The 18956-nt window shown below is 47.6% G+C and overlaps 1 protein-coding gene and 1 non-coding gene across 2 annotated transcripts in view; both read right to left on the reverse strand.

Moving 5' to 3' along the window:
* The window catches only part of GNG7 (G protein subunit gamma 7), a 123018-nt gene that overhangs the window by 85391 nt on the left and 18671 nt on the right, over nucleotides 1-18956 (reverse strand). The window contains exon 2 of the mRNA XM_036459844.2: nucleotides 1135-1193. The gene's annotated coding sequence lies outside the window, so the exon portion shown is untranslated. The remainder of the gene's footprint in view (nucleotides 1-1134; nucleotides 1194-18956) is intronic.
* On the reverse strand, nucleotides 16693-16799 carry LOC118731464. The gene has a single exon (XR_004991877.1). It is a non-coding gene; the product is annotated as a U6 spliceosomal RNA (small nuclear RNA).

An 18956-nucleotide genomic window follows, 5' to 3' on the forward strand; every position in this document is an offset into this window, starting at 1 on the left:
TCCATAGGAGTAGCAAAGACATTTATGAAAGAAGAAGGAGCAAGAAATGGGGCTGGAAACATGCCAGAGAATTATAGTAAATACAACAAGCAAGTGGTAACCCAGAGCACACAGCAATCTCTGATTTTTATGTTATTTCTTCTTCCCAGTTTATACAAACCACTCAAAATCCTTTGGGGAATGATACCAGAGGTAAACAGAGGAGCTAAAAGAACAAGACCCGAGCCTTAGCTTTGCTCTTAACTTGTTAAAAACCTTCCTGGCCCTGGCTGGCATTGCTCGGTGGGTAGAGTGTCAGCCTGAGCACCAGAGAGTCTTGGGTTTGATTCCCAGTCAAGGGTACATACCTGGGTTGTAGGTTTGATACCCAGCCCCTGTTGGGGCATATGCAGGAGGCAATGAATCAATATGTCTCTCTCACGTTGATGTTTTTTGTCTCTCTCTCCCTCTTCCCCCCTTCCACTTCCCTCCTACTCTCTATAAAAATCAAGGGGGGAAATATCCTTGGGTGAAAATTAACAACAAAAAAGGAACCTTCCTGAAGCCACTGTGGTGTTTCCCAGTCTACTGGGTGGGTGATGTGTTTCACATATTGATCACATCTAGTGACTTAGCGCTGTTCCTGTCAATGGTTAAGCTAAGACTGCTGAAAGCAGGCTAGCACAGTGGCCACTTTCTGCCTTGACCCCATCCTAGGGTGCACTGGGACCAGTCCATGTTCCCCTACTACTTCATGGGTGACTGGAGCCCAAGAGCAGAAGACATTCCTCACTCGTGTGCTCTTTTTTAAAATAAAATTTTTAATTGATTTCAGAAAGAAAGGGAGAGGCAGGAAGAGATAGAAACATCAATGATGAGGAAGAATCATTGATCTGTTGCCTCCTGCACACTCCCTACTTGGGATTAAGCCCGCAACCTGGGAATGTGCCCCTCCTGGTTCAACCACACCTGCCGGGCTCCCGCGCACTCTTGGCAGAAAGGACAAACCCTCAGAGAAGAGTCAGGCATGCACAGTTAAGGGCGCATGCTCCAACAGCAAACCAGCCTCTTAACTCTCATCCTGGCTCAGGCTGGCCAACCCAACAACTGCATGAAGTGTGAATGTGGAGAAAAGAAAAGCATCAGGACACCAACCTGTGTGCACGGCTGAGCTGTCTTCAGCACCGAGGTTCCAGGAACCAAAAGTCCGCTCCCTGGAAGAAAAATGTAAGACTTTAGTTGATCATTGTGTGGCCAGAAATGTGGATGTTACTGTGGACATTGAAGTGTCATGAGCTCAATAGTAAAAATCATTTTGGGAGTCCTGCCTTTGGGTCACTCTGACAGGCACTGGGGACAGCACACACAGGAGGCTTCCAGATGCAGAGAGAGTAGATCTGAGAAGGCAGGGAGAGCCATGGCTGGTGCGGCTCAGTTGGTTGGAGTGTCATCCCGCTCATGGAAAGGCTGCTGGTTTGATCCCCAGTCGGGGTACACATGGGAGGTGGCCAATGGATGTTTCTCTCTCACATCAATGTTTCTCTCTTCCTTCCTTTCTCTCTAAAATCAGTGGACATATCCTCCGGCGAGGATTTTATTTTTTAAAGGGAGGCAATTAGAGATTGATGACATTATCCCTAATAAGTTTCCAGAATGAAGTTAAATGAGAGAGTTGGATGTTTACATGACCTTTTAGAGTTTACCAAAGGCATTCATTCACCTGCATCATTTGAACCTCATGGTCCCCTGGGAGGAAGAAGGGGAGACTGAGTCAACCTCTTGCCCCAAGGTACTCACAGGGTGACCAAGTCACCCAGATTTGCCTAACGCAGTGTTCGGCAAACCACAGCTCTCGAGCCACATGCGGCTCTTTGGCCCCTTGAATGTGGCTCTTCCACAAAATACCACGTGCAGGCGTGCACATACAGTGTGACTGAAAGTTCGTGGCCCATGAGCAGAAGTCGGTTTTCGGCCTGGGTGAGTCTGTTTTGAAGAAGTGGTGTTAGAACAGTCAAGGGGCCAAAGAGCCACATGGGGCTCGCGAGTTGTGAGGACTAAATGCATTGTGGGGCCATAGATGGGGTCCCCGAGCAGAAAGAGAAGAAACTAGTGAAATCTGAATAGAGAGTGGAGCTGAGTTCACATGAATGTACCCATGTCCCATGATTATGGAAGGTGTGACCACTGGAAAACTAGGCGATGGGGTAGACAGGAACTCGCTGTACTATTGAAACGCTTCTGAAAATCTTAAACCATTCTGAAATAAAAAGTGTACTTAACAAAACAACTCAATGAAAAACTTCAAGTGCTGTTTCCTTTCTCTGGGTTCAGGCTAATGTGTTGTCAGTTAAAAGGCCAGGATGGTGAACTGAAATCCCCACCATTACCTGCAGGTGGCACCACTGCTCCAGGAATGCCCTAAGCCCTTTGGGATCCTGAAGCTAAGAATCTACCCAACAGAATCTGCTCTTCTAGGCTGCAAATTAGGACAAGAACTGCTGGGGCACTGGGGCAAGAGGGGTACCCGCAGACGTGCTACCAAGCAGCAGTGGCTGGAAGAGCTGAGAGATAGAAGGGCTGGAACAACCTGCCATAGACTTGGAGGCCAAGACTCGCCTCATCCTTGCACGAACTATCTCTGTATATGATCCTTCAACAGCCTTAAGATTGAATTTTTGAATCAATTAAAAACACAAGAAATTGCCAAGTTAGTAAAGAGGAGTCCCAGCTCCCCAGATGGAAGCTCTTTATACAACTCAGGGACATTGTCAAAACCAGGAAACAGTGGCTAATAAACTGGTAATTAGACAGTCTTGTTGAGATACAATTCTCCTGTTACACAATTCACCCATTTGAAGTGCATGATTCAGTGGTTTTTAGCATACTCACAAAGTTGTGCAACCAACACCATAATTAAATTTAGGACATTTTCATCACCCTTAAAGGATACCTGTCCCCATCAGCAGTCACTCCCCAGCCCCCGGCAACCACTAACCTACTTCCTGTTTGAGGATGTGCCTGTCCTGGGCATTTCACATAAATGGAACCACACACTGTGTGGCCTTTGGTGTCTGGCTTCTCTCACTGAGCACCCTCTGTTCAAGATCTATCCACATTGTAGCGAGTGTCGGTGACTCACTGATTTTCATAGCTGCTGTGTGGATGAACACATTGTTTTTCCATCATCCATGAGTGGACATTTAGGCTGTTTCCACCTCTTGGCTGTTATGAATCTTCCTGCTACAAATGTGGATGCCTTACGAATTATTTTAAAATGTTTTCTCACTCTGCCTACTGCAAATCTCCCTGTCTCCAGGTCCTGCGGACACCTGCTGCTGGCTGCTGAAATTGAGCCCTTGAACTTGGACTTGAGCAATGAAGTGATCTCCACCCCTGCCGCCCTTGGCCCAGACCAGCTTGGGCCAGGGCAGGGAGCAGCCTGGACAAACACATCCCTGATGCTCTGTCCCCGGGGCCACGAGATGGCAGGCTGTGCGCTCCACCAGCTGGCACCGGGCCATCCCCGTGACCTTCACGGGCTCGCTCACCCAGACAAACCGCTAGGCTTTCACTTCCCCATCAGAGTCATTCCCAACCACAACCTTCCCCGCCACCGCACGAGGGTCAGCAGTGAAAAGAGGAAGTGGGACTTCTCTGGTGGACCTGCTGCAGAATTTGCAGAGCCAGTGAAAAAAATGAAACCGTGGGATCCCTGATTAAAAAATTAGTGCAAATTTCAAGATGGCAACAGCAGGGTGCTCAGGGGCCTGCAAACCCCACAGACGCCCTCAGGCAGTGAGGCAGGGCATGTAAACCTCAGACACAAATAACCAACACTCTGGGTAGAAAACCCCAGGTGCTGGGAGGGAGAAATAAATCCTCAAGGAAACGGGCATTGTTCACCGTGAGGATCAGGTCGCCCTTGGGGAGGACTCATGCTTACGTTTGTTGCGGGCAGCACTTCCTACAGACGATGAGCCCCCTGTCCACACCCTTTGTAAAACACTGAGGTGTAGCCCTGGGTGACTTGCCTCAGTGGATAGAGCACCAGCCTTCGGACTGAAGGGTCCCGGTTTCGATTCTGGTCAAGGGCACATACCAGGGTTGCGGGCTTGATCCCCGGTGGGGGTGTGCAGAAGGCAGCCAATCAATGATTCTCTCTCATCATTGATGTTTCTCTCTCTCTCCCTCTTCCTTCATCTCTGAAATCAATAAAAGCATATCTTAAAAATTGAGGTGTAATTCCCATACTATAAAAGTTACCCTTTTAAAGTGTCCAATTCAGTGGCTTGTAGGGTATTCACAGGGGGTGCAAGCCTCACACTATATAATCCCAGGACCCTGCACTGCCCCCGGAGAGACCCTGTGCCCATCAGCATCATATGGTTCAAGGCTGAGTCTCCCTGGAGAGACAAGATCCCAAATGGCAGGAATCTCATGGGTTTTGCCTACATGGCGGTTCCAATAGCTTTCACTGAGCCTGCCCTCAGGAGGGCTCAGTAATTCCTCGGACTGTGTGTCATCCAGTCGGTGCTAAGGGAACAGCCTGCGGAGCAGGAGGAGACCAGGCCGAGCCTAGACTTGGGTGAGGTTGGATCCCTTCCTGCCTGGAACCTGGCCTGAAATGGGCCTGCATTCCTAAGGGCCGGGCACAGGGCACGGTCAGCACAGGCCTGGCTTCGAGCCAGCCGGCGATGCTCGCTAGTTCCCAGAGGCAGACTTCAGCATTGTCATCTGTCACCTTGAAAAGGGAAGACAAAAACTACAATCTCAAACCAAGAGTACTTGAGGTTCTTCCTTCGTTAACCTCCTGATAATTAATTTCTGTTTTCCTTATCATTCAGAAAGGGTTCAATCAATCTGTCAGATTGTCAGCGAGTGTGTCCTAGCGCTGGGTGGTGGGCAGGGACACAGGTGACCGGACCCTGAGCTCCCAAGCCTGGATGTCCGAAACTGCCAAAATTAGGGCCGTGAGATTGGTTTAGGGTAGGGGTGTCGAACTCAATCAGAGAAGGGGCCAAAATCTAAAATCCAGCCTAAATCGCGGGCCGAATGGTTTACTGAACAGTCATAAACTGTCATTGTGATGGAAACGCAGCGGAGTGCAGTGATGACAGCGCGGTGTGGGCCACATTGCAAGGCCTGGCGGGACGGATTTGGCCCGCGGGCCTTGTGTTTGACACATGTGGTTTAGGGGGATCCCTGATAAAGCAACACAGGCCTGGAGGAATCCGATTGCTTTAAAACCCATCACCGGGAAGGAGCTGCGGGACCAGCTCCCTGACAGAGAATGTCAGATCTAGGCAGGAAGCCGGCAAATCACAACCTGTTTCTCTAGGTCAGAGCTGCCAGAACCTTTTTTAAAATGTTTGTATTGACTTCAGAGAGGAAGGGAGAGAGAAATAGAAACATCAATGATGACAGAGAATCATTGATTGTCTTCTTCCTGCCCGCCCCACACTGGGGATCGAGCCTACAACCTGGGCATGTGCGCTGACTGGGACCATGACTTTCTGGTTTATAGGTCAACACTCAACCACTGAGCCGTGCCAGCCAAGCGCTACCAGAACTTTTTCAAAGGGTTTGCACAACCAACATCTTGTTTGCAAATGCTGCCCTCCCTCCCTTTAGAATCCCTCTCCTCAGGCTTACGTTTGGGGCATGTTCTCGTTGGGGCCGTGCTGGACACTGTGGGGTGCTGCAGCGTTCCTGGCCCACCCAGGCTGGTGCCCGGCTCCCGAGGTCATTAGGACCTTAGATGTCCCCAAATGCTGCCCAGTGAGCCCTGATGGGAGGAGGGAGGAGGGAAAAACACTGCACTGCAGCTTCCTGAGCTGCTCTCTTATCTTGAAGGGTAAATCCCTTTTGGGGCAGGACCTTGTTATTAATCTCATGGGCTGTGGAAGGGGTGGGGCAAAAGGGCACTCATGGAGAAGGGGCCCGTGGGCTGCCGAAGTGGGATGGAATGGGCTTTCACCCATCAATCCTGAAGCCAGGGGCCCCGGGGTAGGTTCTGAGGCACACCTGAGCCCCAGGTTTGATTCCACTCTCACGGAGCAGCAAAAAAGGGGCACAACGTCCCTGTCATTCCTGTCAGATAGAAACACTTATAAATTGTGTGCTCTCACCCTGGCCAGTGTGGCTCAGTTGGTTGAGCATCAAGATGTTGCTGGTTCGATTCCCAGTCAGGGGTAAGGACACATGGTAGGGTTGCAGGCTTGATCCCCAGTAGGGGATGCGCAGGAAGGGGGCAGCCAATCAATGTTTTTCTCTCACACATTGATGTCTCTCTCCCTCACACTCTCTTCCTTACTCTCTCTCTAAAATCAATTTTAAAATTTATTTTAAAATTGTGTATTCTCTACAGGGTGTGTTTGGTTCTTTGGGGCAGGGGGACAGATGAGAATATCACAATGGTTCTGGCCCTCTGGGAGCCACAGCATAGGACAGACACAGTGTGTGGGTGTTGTAAGAATTTCCTACAGGTTTCTTCTGAGGGAGAAAGGCAGCACTCCACACTAATTACATGGCGGGGTCGTGTGGGACGACGGCACCACACGGCACTGTGGGTCAGGCAGACACGTGTGAGGGCTGGCCATGGCACCTCATGGCCGCGGGTTTGTGTCCCACGGCTCCATTTTCTCCGCTGAGAAAGAGCAAAGACCATCTCTTTGGGGACTGAGAAAAAGACAGAAATTTGAACACGGATGCAAATCTCACCGCACACAGAAAGTGCTCTGAGAGAAGTACTCCTGTAACCCAGAACAAAAGAGATAGAAATAAGCTGTTTACTGCCTGCCCGGTCCCATGACCTTTGTCTCAGCCCCTCCCCGGTAGTGCTGGTGGGGACAGTGACTCTGGCAAAGGGGAGGGGGCATGATTTCTGATATCACACCGCACAAGACTGCGACCTCCCCCACCTAACAGACTCCACTGCTGTCTCGGCCTGCACGCTGGGACGAAGCAATCAGCAACACAGGCGAAGTCCATGAGGCCTCCGTCCAGCAGTCAGAGAAGAACTAAGGACCAGAGAAACGGAATCCAGCCAACAGCCACAATGCTGGGAATCGGCACCTTCCCCCGCTGAGTTTTCTAATGAGACCCCGGCCCTGGCTGACACCTTAATGGTGACCAGTGAGAGACCCTGAGCAAAGGACCCAGCTAAACCAACACCTTATTCCTGACCCACAAACACTGTGAGATACCAAATATGCTGTTTTAAGCCACCACATCTGGGATAATTTGTTATGCAGCATTAGCTAAGTAATAACATAATAGGAGATGTTTTTTAAAGGAATCCTCAAAAAATATGGAACACTGGGGTGTGCAGGAGGCAGCCAATCAATGATTTTCTCTCATTATTGCATCATTGATGTTTCTCTCTCTCTCCCTCTCCTTTCCTCTCTGAAATCAATAAAAATACATTTTTTAAAAAGTCCCAATACTTACTGAACACATATGTACCAGTCTCTGTACTAAATGTTATATATATGTGTGTGTGTGTGTGTGTGTGTGTGTGTGTGTGTGTATATATATATATATATATATATATATATATATATATATATATAGTTATAATAACTATTGTAACTCACTTCTTGGTTAATCCTCACCAGAGGATATTTTTTCCATTGATTCTTAGACAAAGTGGAAGAGAGGGGAGGAGAGAAAGAGAGAGAAACATCGATGTAAGAGAGACATATCAATTGGTTGCCTTCAGCACACACTCAGGGGGATGGGAGAGGTACATACCCTTGATCGGTAATTGAACCCAAGACCCTTTAGTGTGTGGGCTGATGCTCTAACCACTGAGCAATGCAAGCAAGGGCACGATTCATTTTTTTAAAATATGTTTTTATTGGAGAGAGAGGAAGGGAGGGGAATATAGAGACTGAAACATCAATCAGCTGCCTCTAACATGCCCCCTACTGGGGACTGAGCCCACAACGAGGGCATGTGCCCTGACCAGGAATCGAACCAGAAACCTCTTGGTTCATGGGTCGACGCTCAACCACTGAGCCATACTGAACATTCAAAATTGTTCAAGGTATGTGCAAGCATAGCCAGGACTTGAAGCCAGGCCAGAGAGGCCCCAGGCATGAATTCCTAATTATTTCCCAATTCTGGGCCAGCAGACAACAAATGTTAGATAAAAGTAAGAGAATGAACTAAAACGGGGGTTGGCAAGCTCTGGTTGTGGGCCAAATCTGGGCCACTGCTTGCTTTTGTAAATAAAGCTTTATTGGCACAAAGCCTCCCCTCATCATTTACATGTTGTTTTTACACAATAGAAGAGTTGAGTGGTGACAAAGAGCATTCAGCCTGCAGAGACAAATATTTACACTCTGGCCTTTTCAGAGAGAGTTTGATGGTCCATGAATTTGAGTCAGATTCCGGAGAGCTTCCTGTGCTCCTGAAGGAGAAATCCTAGTTTTCTGAGCAGAGAATAACACTGCAAACACAATGACGGTGGCTTTCATGTGCTGGAACCCTCTGGTGGGACGGTCCCAAACGTGAAGCAGGGTCACAATAATTGTATAGTGATGATCTTCAAGATTATAATCGCACTTGTAATATATATCAACACATATAATTGCACATATACTCAACATTGGCTCATCAGTTTTAACAAGCCAATGCAAAACGGTAATAACAGGGGGAAATGTGTGTGTGTGTGTGTGTGTGTGTGTGTGTACATGGGACTCTCTGTTAATATCTGTTCAACTTGTCTACAAACCTAAAACTACTTTAAAAAGTAGTCTATTTGCCCTAGCTGGTTTGGCTCAGTAGTTAGAACGTTGGCCTGTGGACCTAAGGATCCCGGGCTCGATTCCAGTCAAGGGAACGTACCTTGGTTGCAGGCTCGATCCCTGCAACCAATCAATGTGTCTCTCTCACATGGACATTTTTCTCTATGTCTCTCCCCGTTCCATCCACTCGCTCTAAAAATAAAATCGATGGGGGAAAATATCCTCGGGTGAGGATTAGCAAAATAAAGAAGTAAAAATTAGTTTATTAAAAGAGAGCCTTGAACAGATAAATTAGGAGTTACATCAAGAACTAAGAGGAAAGAGGGAGGGAGCCCAACTTAGGCCAGATGATTGCTAAGCACTCACATTTTACCAGCTGACTCCTTCAACAGCTGTGATGAGAAAGAGCCAGGGAGAAGCTAGGTCAGTCCTGGCCAAATGGATATCCTCCCTTTTCCTTCAAGCCCCTGCCCATGTCATAGCAATATAATACGGGAGGATCAAAAGCTCCCAACCACTCAGGCCTGGACTGACCCCAGAGCCCTGTCAGGCTCAGGAACCACGGGGCCCGCAGGGGCATCTCAGAGAAAAGCCCCAGTAGAGTCACCCCACGCACCCTCCCATCTGGCCAATGGAAAGCATCTGCTGGCCAGTGAGGAGCTGCCTTCTGTAAGGAGCACAGCAGGAGACAGCCTCTTCACTCTCCCCTTACTGATGAGGCTCTGAGCCATCCAGCCCGAGGCTCAAGCTCCTGCCATTCCTAGCTAGGGAGTTCAGTTCCTCGCAACTCCTGCGTGAAGCTCTTACGCGGCCCCTCTTCCTCCTTGTGCACCAACACCACGTAGAAAGGAGACACTGGACGCATATCTCTCATCCACCCACCCCGTGTCTGTCCTCCAAACTTTGAGAAGAATAAAAATAGTTAAGTTGACAAAAGGCATCTCAAAGATGGTTCAGAAACTGCAATTCTATCCAGGATGCCTGGGAATGGCCTGCACTCAAAATACCAACAACTGCCATTTCGTGGTGAAATTACTAAATCCATCGCTTCACATAGCATTTCTTGGCGATGGCAGGTGGTATGCTTGTCTTTCTTTAGGAACATTGGACAAATAAACTAATGTCACATTTGACTATTTTCAGAGCTAGTTCCTTGCTCCTATGACCCATCTCCTGATGTTCATGCTCTTGTGTGGCCTCACCCCATTCTGTATCACAGTTGGTCTGTGTGACACTTGCATGTGGCAGAAGTGATAGCACATCGCTTCTGCGACCAAGTCATGACTTCCTCCTCACTCTCTCTGGGGAAACCAGCCATCACACTGTGAGGGGTCTGTGTGGAGAGGAGCTGAGACCTCCCAGCAACAGCCACATCGAGAAGCCATCCTGAAGTGGCTCCTCCAGCTCAGGTGAGCCTTCAGACAAGGCAGGAGTTGCTGACACGTGTTCTGAGACCTCCCTACAGTCTCTGAGCCTGAGCCACCCAGGTAAGCTGCTTCCAAACTCCTGACCCATCGAAGCTGTGGGGTGACAAAAGTTTTGGGACATTTGATGCATAGCAACAGACAGCTGATACACTGACATCGGGGCTGATTCACCTGGCATCTCCATGTAGACATTTAGTCAGCGACTCCATGTTTCTAATGCCAAGAACTGAATAGCAATGTCAATTACACTTTTCTGTTTTCCTAACCTCTACTGCCCTGATAACCTGGAGAGACAGAGCCCAATGGGACTAGTAAACTCAATGAGAGGAGAGGGGCAGAACAACTAGGGCAAAGAAGGGAAGCCTTTGGGACTTCACAAATTATCAAGACTTCAATGCCAGCACCAAGTCTCTGAAACGGAATAAACCCATGGCCTCTATCATCTTTGGCCCCTTGAGTGTGGTTCTTCCACAAAATACCAAGGCCTATTTCGAAGAAGTGGCGCTAGAAGAAGTTTAAGTTTAAAAAATTCGGCTCTCAAAAGAAATTTCAATCATCGTACTGTTGATATTTGGCTCTCTTGATTAATGAGTTTGCCGACCACTGCCCTAAAGCAAGGTTCTTCCCTTGGCACTGCAGACATGGGGACCAGACATTCCGTGGGGGGGGGGGGGGGTCTTCCTAGGCACTGGGGAGTACTGAGCAGCATACCTGAACCCCCAGCCACTTGATTCCTAGTCTTGACAACCACAGGTGTCCCCAGACATGCCCTGGTGTCCTCTGGAGGCGAGATCACCCCGGATGAGAACCTTTGCTCTAAGCAGGCCCTTCATGACAGGGACTGCCAGGGACCCAGCAACAGGCAGCTCTCCCCCTCCCAAGCTGCAGATCCTGCCTCTGAGCTCTGAGTGGGTGAACTAGGACATATGAACCCCTTCCCTTCCCACACTGCCATCCCACCCGCACGTGGCAGGAGTGCCTCATCTCGCTGGAGGCTGGATATAGAAACAGCGCTGGCTTTTATGCACTCACTGCAGCTATTACCTCAGCCTTCACTCATCACCACAGTAACCATCTAAATATGTCACCCTGGCAAGCTCTGACTGCAGATGAAGGGGGAGGAGAGCCTGGGGACTAGGGAAGGCACCTGGGGGCCAGGGCAGTGACACGCTGCTCCAAAGCCGTAGGCTGATTGTGGGGTTGGCCAGGCCTGAGACAGGGAAAATGGGCACAGGGATCTTGACCCCAGGGGTTAAAGGTCCCTGGGAGCCGAGCAGGACACTGCTCTTGGTGCCTTAGAAGCTGGCCCGCCTCTCCTCTAGTAACACAGGGGTTGGGGGAGGTGGCTCCTCTGGTTTACATGGTCTGACCATTGGGGTTTGTTCTGGTGTTGTCTACGAGCAGGTATTGGCCTCGATTTTCCACCAAATAATTAACGCAGGATCTCTCCCACTTGGCACTGCTCACACTTGGGTAGGGTCATTGTCTTGGAGCCCGTTCTGAGCACTGTGGGGTATTGAGCAGCACCCCTAACCTCCGCCCACTCAGTGCCGGGGGCACCCCATGTGACAACTACAGATGTCCCCAGATACCGCCCAGGTCCCTGGGGACAGGATTGCCTCACCATGCTAAGCAGTATCCCCCACTACCTGAGACTGTAATGTATGGAGGGACAGGTAACTAATTGGGAAGAGGAGCAATTTTGGACAATAAAAAAAGAAAATATGAAGGAAAACAGATTTCTCTCTTCATTCCCAATTAAAACAGCTACACTGAATCCCACGGAGGGGCTGGGTGCGGACGTATATTCTGCACCCGAGAGGCAGCACGGTGGGGGTGGCGTACTGTCTGTCTCATCTTCACGACTCCTCCCTCGTCCATCCCTCAGTTTCCAAATCTGTAGCGTGGAGAGGGTGGCAGCGCCTCCCACACGGGTTTGTTTCCTGGACTTAAGGGAAAATCTACAAAATGCTTAAATCAGTGCCTGACATATTGCTAATGTCACATCATTGTTTTATTGTTAGAACTTTGTCATACATTATATGTTAACTTATATAGAACTCCTTTATTGTATTAGAACTTCCATGACCTGCTTTATTCACAAGATCGGGCCCAGCAATGTGTTCCAGTGAAGGGCCAGCCAGTAAATATTTTTGGCTTTTCAAGTTACAGTCCTGTCCCTACAATTCAACAGGGCTGTCGCAGACAAATGGGTGTGGCCATGTGCCAATAAAACTTCATTTACAAACTAGGTAGCCTGGATTCAGCTTCTAATGGGCTGACGTTTGCCGTCTATTAAAAAAATGGCAATATTTTAGCCACAAATGCTCATATCCAGGACCTGTGCAGACATACATTCCACTCTCTCATCCTGAAATTAGATCCCAGGTCATAGGGAAAGCACGACCTTGCCTTTGCCATCACTTGGCAAAATCTTAGGCCACCTGGCAACCCAAAACACTCACAACCACCAAGGGTAACATCTTTTAAGTTCAAAAGAGAGCTGTTTCTCCAAACAGTATGGTTCACAGGTCACAGGTCACAGTTCAATTCCTGGTTAGGGCACATGCCCATTTCAGGCTCAGTCCCCTGTAGGGGGTATGCAGGAGGCAGCCAACTAATTGATGTTTCTCATCATTGATGTTTCTATCTCTCTCCCTTCCTCTCTGAAATCGATAATATATATATATATATATATAAGTATATATAGTATAAAGAGAGCTGTTGCTTCCCCAACGCCTTGAAAAATCCGTCACCTGTCTTTGTTAGTAAATACCTCATCTCTATCAAACATCTAGAAAGCTCTAACTGCAAAGGATATCCAAAATATCTAAACTTGTCACCACTAAATCAACCAACAGCCAGGTGGGTGAGGATGGGGAGAAAAGGAAACCTCAGCCAAAACTGGTTTGGCTCAGCGGATAGAGCATCGGCCCATGGACTCAAGGGTCCAGGGTTCGATTCCCGTCAAGGGCATGTACCTTGGTTGCAGGCACATCCCCAATAGGGGGTGTGCAAGAGGCAGCTGATCGATAATTCTCTCTCATTGATGTTTCTATCTCTCATCTACCAAGTACATATTTATCCAAAGAAAAAACATTACTTATAATCCATCCATAGAGTAAGAACTGGTTTCTGCATATGGAACATTTGAGAAACCATCACAGCCCAGAGGGACCTGAGGAGACAAGAGAAATGTCACGTGGAGTCCTGGGTGAAGTCCTGGGGCAGAAAAGGGGCATTAGGGGAAAAGGATGGAAATCGGAATAAAGCATGGATGTTGGTTAATAAGGTCACACCAATATTGGTTTATTGGCTGTGACAAATGTACCAGAGTGATGTATGATGTTAGCAATAGTGGGGACTGGGTATGGAATGTATGGGAACTCTATTCTGTCTTCCCAATTTTTCTGTAACTCTAAAACAATTCTAAAATAAAAGTTTATTAAAAAAAAAAAAAAAAGGAAAAGAAGAGAGTGCCAATAGGCAATTAGTTTTGAAAGCTAGAGAATGCTTTAAAATATGATTGAGGGAACATGAAGTCCCTGTGACAGCATCTAATAATGACAGCATTATATAACCTAGAAAAGAAAGGCACTAATAACAGGATATGCTAATGAGCGGGGAAGTTTGCTCTTATGAAAGGGAGGAGGAGGGGGAGAACAGACAGGTGGCTGAGGGGTTCCCACCCCAGCCATGGTGGCTGAGACCCTGGCTGCTGGAGGAAGCCTGGGGACACCCAGACAGATCTGGACAATGGGGTACATCCACTCAGGAGGCCATGGCGCCAGGTGGCACTCAACCAATGCCTGCCATGTGTGCAGCCAGCACACAAGCGTGCAGGAGGGCAGCGGTTTTATGGATGGAGGGTTCTGGAAAATAAAGAGTGAAGCAGTGGTCCAAAGACAAGCAGACAACTAACATCTCCTGGTCTTTGCAAGATAACTTATTAGATGCCAGGGTCTCTTCCCTCAGTCATATAGACATTCAGGGCTGGACTGTTCTCTGGGGTGGGAGGATCCTGGTCCCCACTCACTCGGTGCCTGGGGCACCCCCAGTCATGACAACCACAGATGTTCCCAGACACTGCCCAGTGTCCCTTGGAAGGAGGATTGCCCCGGATGAGAACCACTGTCTTATAATATCTAACCATCTACACCGAACTCCATAAGGAGCATAATTACCCTCATTCTACGAATGGGGAAACTGAGGCTCAAAAAGGCAATAAAGCCTGAGATCTCCAAGGAAGCCTCAGAGAAGAAGGGGTAGTCATGAGTGTCACATACCACTCTGAGTAGGAGGCCTCAGCCTTGGGAAGGAGGAGGGCCGGGCTGATCTATAAGAGACAAGAGGCCAAATCCAGCCAACCACGTATGTTTGTACATAAAGTTTTATTGAAACACAGCCATGCCTGTTCACTTAAATACTGTCTATGGCACTTCCATGCTTACAAAGGCAGAATTGAGTAGCAGGGACAGGGAGTATCTGGCCCACAAAGCTGAAAATATTTACTCTCTGGCCCTGACAGAAATTTGTGGACTCCTAAAGAGCGATCAACATCACCGCCTCAGGCCCTGCAGGGTTTTCTTTGCAGACTCGGTCTGGGTGCTCATCAGATATTTTACTGAAGGAATGAAGACAGCACAGCAGCCTTCCGGGGAGCAAAACAAACCGCCTGTTCCCCCTGGTTCTGGTCAAGGAGGCCCACCTTGGGGTCCCCTAGTCAGCCAGGCTGCGTGGTCTGCCCTTCCCCACCCGCCAGGGGCCACCCCAGCCTTTCAGATGGGCTGACAGCACAGCATCCCATCTGCCTTGGAGGCCTAGTGCCAGAGCCGGTGCCATGGGGGCAGTGCTGTCAGTGAGGCCTACGCTCCCGGGGGATGGAGCAGGGGCTTCTGCGCGGAGCTCTGCTGCACTGGAACCACACTCACCCGACTCTGCAAGGTCAGCCCTGCAGCCTCTGGAGGCAAATGTGCTGAGCAGGTCGGGCACGGGTGCAATCGGCTCAACTTCCCAGAGCCAGTGACCTTGGCACAGCTTTGGGTCCTGATGTTGAAACCCACAGACTATCCTTCCCCCCTCTAATTAATTTTATTGGGGTGACATGGTTAAGATCATATAGGTTTCAAGCATACATTTCTATGACATATAATCCATATATAGTGTGCCCACCACCCAAAGTTAGATCGTCTCCCATCACCATATACTAGTATCTGCCCCCTTCACCCTTTACTACTCCAACCCCCTTCCCTCTGGTAACCACCATACTGTTGTCTGTGTTTGAGTTTCCATTTTATGGCCCACATATTAGTGAAATCATATGATTCTTAGCTTTTTCTGTCTTATTTCGCTTAGCATGATATTCTCAAGGTCCACCATGTTGCCACAAACGGCAGTATTTCATCTTCTCTTATGGCGGAGTAGTATTTCATTGTATCTATGTCCCACCTCTTTACCCAGCTCTCTACTGAAAGACACTTCGGTTGTCTCCACGTCTTGGCCACCATGAACAATGCTGCAATGAATATAGGGGTGCATATATCTTTGTAAATAGATGTTTTTGAGTTTTTCGGGAGAGGTACCCAGGGAAGGGATTGCTGGGTCATATGGTAACTCTATTCTTAATTTTTTTAAGGAAACTTCATATTGTTTTACACAGTGGCTGTACCAGTTTATGTTTCTATCAGCAGTGAATGAGGTATTATATATAATATATATATTGATTTCAGGAAGGAAGGAAAGGAGAGAGAGAAACATCAGTGATGAGAGAGAATAATTGATCGGCTGCCTCCTGCATGCCCCCACTGAGGACTGAGTCCACAACCTGGCCATGTGCCCTGACCGGTAACTGAACTGTGATTTCCTGGTTCAGAGACGATGCTCAACCACCGAGGCATGCCAGCCAGGTGAGGGTCCCAATTTCTTCACAGCCTCTCCAACACTTATCTGGTTGATAACAGCCATTCTAACAGGTGTGGGGTGATATCTCATTGTAGTTCTGATTTGCATTTCACTAATAGCTTCCCTAAAAGATGTGAAGTTAAATGTCTTTTCATATATGTTGGCCATCTGTATGTCTTCTGGGGAGAGGTGTCTGCTCAGGTCCTCTGCCCATTTTTTAATTTGATTGTTTGTTTGGTTTTGAGTTGTATGAATACTTTATTTTTTTTAACATTAACCCCTTGTCAGAACTATTATTCGCAAATATAATTTATTTGGTTGGGTGTCTTTTGTTTTGTTGACGGCTTCTTTTGCTGTGCAGAAGTGTTTTTAGTTTGATACAGTCCCGGTCATTTATTTTTGCCTTTACTTTCCTTGCCTTGGGGTTCAAATTCATAAAACGTTCACTAAGACAAGGTCCATCAGTTTAGTACCTATGTTTTCTTCTATGTAATTTATTGTTTCCGATATTACATATTTAGGTCTTTGATCATTTTGAATTAATTTTTGTACATGAGGGGAAACTGTAATCTAGTTTTATTCATTTGCGTGTGGCTTCCCAATTCTCCCAGCACCATTAATTAAAGAGACTTTCTTTTCTTTTTTAAATTTTCACAAATTTGCGTGTCATTCTTGTGCAGGAGCCATGCTAATCTCCTCTGTATTGTTCCAATTTTAGTTTATGTGCTGCCAAAGTGAGCACCTTTCTTTTCTTTATTGTGTGTTTTTGGTTCCTCTGTCAAAAGTTATTTGCCGCCAAAACCGGTTTGGCATCAGCCTGCGAACTGGAAGGTCCCAGGTTCGATTCTGGTCAAGGGCAGGTACCTTGGTTGCAGGCACATCCCCAGTAGGGGATGTGCAGGAGGTAGCTGACCGATGTTTCTCTCTCGTCAATGTTTCTAACTCTCTATTCCTCTCTCTTCCTCTCTGTGAAAAATCAATAATATATATATATATATATATATATATATATATATATATATACACATATATACACACACACACACACACACACACACACACACACATATATATATATATATATATATATATATATATTATTTGCCCATATATATGTGGTCTTATTTCTGTGCTCTCAATTCTGTTCCATTGGCATGTGAGTCTGTTTTTCTGCCAATACCATGCTGTTTTGATGATCGTGGCTCTATAGTATGACTTAAGGTCAAGTAGTGTGATACCTCTGGCCTCATTTCTCTTTTCATTACTTTAGCTATTCAGAGTCTTTTTTGGTTCCATACAATTCTGATTGTTTTTGTTCTTTTTTCATGACAGAATATTCTTTCCTCTGCAGATCACCTTAGTCCATGCTTTCTCCCCCAGGCACTGCTGACCTTGGGACCAGGTCATTCTCGGTGTGGGGCTGTCCTGCGCATTTAAGGGGTTGAGCAGCCTCTCAGCCCCTTCCCAGCATCCCTACATGCCTGTGGCTCTGAGCCTCGCATGGCCACCCATGTCCTTCACACTAACCATAAAATGCTCCCAGGTGACATGTGCTCACTGCATTCCAACATGGCTTTCTGATTTACAGCGTGGCGTGAGCTCTGCGCAGGAATTTCCCCCCTGGGGGCCGAGGCGGTGAGTGCTGAGCTCTGGTGCCCGTTCCGGGATCGCGAGTTGAGGTGGGCCCCAGGGCAGGCAGATGAGAGCAGTGTGGGGCAGCTCTGCCACCACGCACGAGGTGGCCGCGTGCCATCAGCAACTCCAATTGTCCTGAGAGTTTTTATTCTACAATCGCCTCATTTTTAAATGTTGGCAATAAAAAAGAGGACATTAGGGAAAAGCTAGTGAAATCTGAATAAAGTGTGGGCTTTTTTTTTTTAAGTTCATCACAATGCATTGATGTTGGCTCATTAATGTGATCCATGTACCACACCAATGTTAATAATGGGGAAACTGGGTATAAGGGAGCTTTGTACTTTCCTGTAAATCCAAAACTTCTCCAAGATAAATATATTTTAAAGAAAAGTTTGCAAATTATAAACTGTATTGCCATAACACACTGCAGGATGTTCATGATTTCCTTATAATTTGCTGTTAAAAAGTCTTAATTGGTCTTCCAAATTCAATGGCCTTGTTCTCAAAAGTGACCATCAGCCTTAACCAGTTTGGCACAGTGGATAGAGCACTGGCCTGTGAACTGAAGGGTCCCAGGTTCAATTCCGGCCAAGGGCATGTACCTGGGTTGTCTCCCATATGCACCCCAACCAGGAATCAAACCCAAAACAACCTTGAATGTCCTGAGTGGGATTCAAACCTGCCACGGTCCAGATGACACTCCAACCAGCTGAGCCACCCAGCCAGAGTTCCACGATTATCTTAATGTGAGAATGTAATTCCCGTCTTGCTAGAAGACTCTCTCCTTTGCTCCTGTGATGAAGTCAATTTCCATGCAGGGGAGGCCCACCTGCCACAAATCTGAGAGTGGCCTCCAGTCGATAGCCAATGAAACACTAAACCATGCCAGCAGCCATGTGAGCAAGCTTGGAAGTGGATCCCTCCCCTGTGAGATAAGACTGCAGCCTAAGATACCCCGAGCGAGTGGAAGACCCAGATTCCTGAGCCCTGCATGCTGTGTGAGGCAATAAACTGTGTCGTTTCAAGCAGCTGCTTTCTAGTGACTTGTTATGCAGCGTTAGCAGACAAATGAGGGCTATTTCAAAAATTCAAATCTACCCTCAAAAGATAAAAATCTGAAAGATGTTTGGAACATACAAACGTGTACATTTGAAATATACAAAAGCAGAGCAGCCCAGCTTGAAGGCCATCACAATGGTAACACTATGGGAAGTGCAAGGTCTCCCACGGTGACAGAAAGAGGAGAATCGCCTGCTTCAATGTG

The sequence above is a fragment of the Pipistrellus kuhlii genome, unplaced genomic scaffold (assembly GCF_014108245.1).
Source record: "Pipistrellus kuhlii isolate mPipKuh1 unplaced genomic scaffold, mPipKuh1.p scaffold_m20_p_30, whole genome shotgun sequence".
NCBI classification, from domain to species: Eukaryota; Metazoa; Chordata; class Mammalia; order Chiroptera; family Vespertilionidae; genus Pipistrellus; species Pipistrellus kuhlii.